Source organism: Falco punctatus (genome assembly GCF_963210335.1).
Source record: "Falco punctatus genome assembly, chromosome: 8".
NCBI classification, from domain to species: domain Eukaryota; kingdom Metazoa; phylum Chordata; class Aves; order Falconiformes; family Falconidae; genus Falco; species Falco punctatus.
Genome location: NC_137588.1, coordinates 61,732,826 through 61,735,645, shown reverse-complemented (window position 1 = coordinate 61,735,645; position 2,820 = coordinate 61,732,826).

The window sequence follows — 2,820 nt, the reverse complement described above, 5'->3', positions numbered from 1 at the left end:
GGTGATTCCAGGGGACAATGCCCCTTGGGCGAATATTAACGCTCTTAATGAGAGAGGCGCTGTGTCAGACTCTCCGTTTCAGGTCAATAATAAGTATTTTATTACCTCCCTATCATTAAAAAAAGAAGAAAATCCTTTTCTTTCAGCCTTCTGAGTTCTTTAATCTTGGAATCCTCCTCGGTCAGATGTGTGGAGACTTTTCTTTGTGAATCGGGAGCAAATTCTCCAGCTTCTCTCCCACAGGTTTTAATCCCTTCTTTTGTTTCACCATGCGGTTGTGTAAGCAGTTCCCTTGAGAACAGGGCTCCAGGAATATGTAATTAAATCAGAAGTTTGGCACTAATAAGTGATCTTATCACTTTGTTGGGCTTTTTTCAGGTCTTTGTGTGATATTCTTAGGCCGCTCATTTGAAGTAATTTAATTACAAGGTCCCCACAATACAGCCAGGGCCTTGGATGGTTTTTTTTAATGGCATATTATATCATGTGTTATGATGCTTTGTGTACCAGGTGACCTAGGAGGGGCTGACAACCCTTCAGGACCGTCACTGACAAAGCTGACTCTGCAGAGATTGTTTTTGCTATGAGTAATTACCAATGAGAAACTCCTCTTCAAGCCCTAACAAAGGAAGTGATTGAACCCCAGAATAGTTGTTGTCATCAAGCTGGAGCCCATTGGCGACTGTGCCCTGCTGGGGGCAAGAATAAAGGAGAAAGCAAGCCAAATCCTGTGAAAACTCCCATTCCCAGTGAATTTTCCTGTGTCTCACGTGGATCAGAACATTGCGTCTTCTTCTGACGTCTGCGGGCGGTGAAGGCGTGTGGCTTCCGTGACCTCCATGGGGTGGGATGGTTGCCCAACGCAGGTTTCACCATGGGTTGAACCTCTCCATTGTTCAGCTCCAGCGGTGATGAGGTATCAGGGTGCAGCCCTCGCCCTTGAGAAGCCTCAGGGACTGAGTTGACTAGGTGTGAAGTGGTTTAAATACTTCAAGATGAAGATAAGATATGGAGATTAAAAAAAACCTCTCTTAGAAGCTTGTCATCTATTGAAGTGAATTCTAGGTAATGGGATATGTATGCTTAGGATGGAGCTAAAATTGATAGGAAACCAGTGTTTATGAAACTCCCTCCTCTAGAATGTCTTCAAATGACCCAAGCACTTCTCTGTGTCTGTCAGTGCCAAAATAATTTTGAAAACTGACCTGCATCTCCTCCCCAGAGAATGTGCAATATGACCAAGAAGGGGGTGAAACGTGAGTGCGGTGACAGGAAGGCAGGCATTGGCGTGGTGCGGTGGCAGGATTACACTGTGGCACGGCAGCATGTGCAACACGGTGCTTTCAAAACCCCAAAGCATGTTTTGGTTTGTTATTTTAAAGGAAGACTATTCTTGCAACCCTATCTCCACTCTAGCTGCTGCTCCATTCACGGCCACTGGTCTGCTGAGGAGGCGAGAGCTGGACTGCCCCGAGCAGGGGGAGAGCTGGGGGTGCTTAGCTTTCAACCTCAGGTAAGGTCAGCAGCCACCAGTCTTGCAGGGGCAAGACTATGGGCTTCAACCACAGTTCCCCCTGCTAGATAATATTTTCCTAAGTGAAGCCCAGCTGTATTTTCCCCTTTCGTTACTCTTTTGCCCCATAAAACATTGGAGAGCCCTCTGCCTATCTGAAGTTTTAGGCTTTCAAACCTTACGCAACCTGCAATGGAAACTTTTAAACTGATCTGTTTGCTTGAAAAACCTTCAGTCGCTCAGCGAAAACTGCCCCCAGGAAACCCTTCCCCCTCTTTAAACAGCAAATCTGTTTCAAGGGCTTCAGCCATGCCAGCACTATCTCTGGGCATGACAGTCGGTGGAAACCGCTTTGCTTTCCGTTGGCCATGTGACTTGGGGTAAGACCTCTCTGTTGTTTCAGTCCATCAACGAGAACCTGCTGATTGATGCCCTGCAACTGCTTTGGCGCGGTTTGCTGCACACCTGAGCCCGGAGCGGGTTTCGGAGCTCCATCCCCTCGCTGCGCTCAGGCAGAAAGCCCTCCATCTGAGAGGCAGGTGCTAATGAAATACTGACTGAACAGAGATTAGCGTACCCTTACAGTGCCATTTTCAGGTCTCATTTTGTTGCTTTTCTGCCCACTTGGAATGCTGCTCCATTTACTAACTCCTTATTTGCTTTACTTCCAGCTTGCTTACCTATCATCACTAATTACAGAACAAACAATTGCAGTAATACAGTAATGAATAGCAACCTTTTGGATTTTTTTTTTTTTCTGTGTAGGTGCACCTGGTTCAAACATTTAAGATAAATGGGAGTGACTTTCCAACACTCCTCTCCTTTGCCTAGCAGCAGAATTTCTATCAATCCATTCTGGGATGGTATGAGCAGCCAACAGGAGGTTTTGCCAGGTAGGCAGAAGGAAAGGGTGTTCCGAGATCTCCTGTAAACACAGAGTCCAAGGGTTGCTGCTGAGCACCGTCCCCTTCCATTTTTAATTTATTTTCCCCCCTTGACTTTGTGCTGGCATTATTGTGAGCAGTTCTTTGTCCAGATTCTGCTGTCACTGAGTGACATTGGCTTTGGCTGAGCTGAAACCCCTTGCAACAAGCCTTAGCGTGACCCCAAATTCACAATTTCACCATTAAGTCAGAAAAAGGAGAAATTCAGAAGAGAGACTAAAACCTTTCCTGTACCAGTGTGACACAGCACTGGGGTTAGGCACAAGCACAGCTTCATCGATTCCGCTGCTGCTCTGTGTAAATTTACACATCCCCATAAGAGTATCTCTTCAATCTGGATTTGGGATTACAATGGAACAAAAC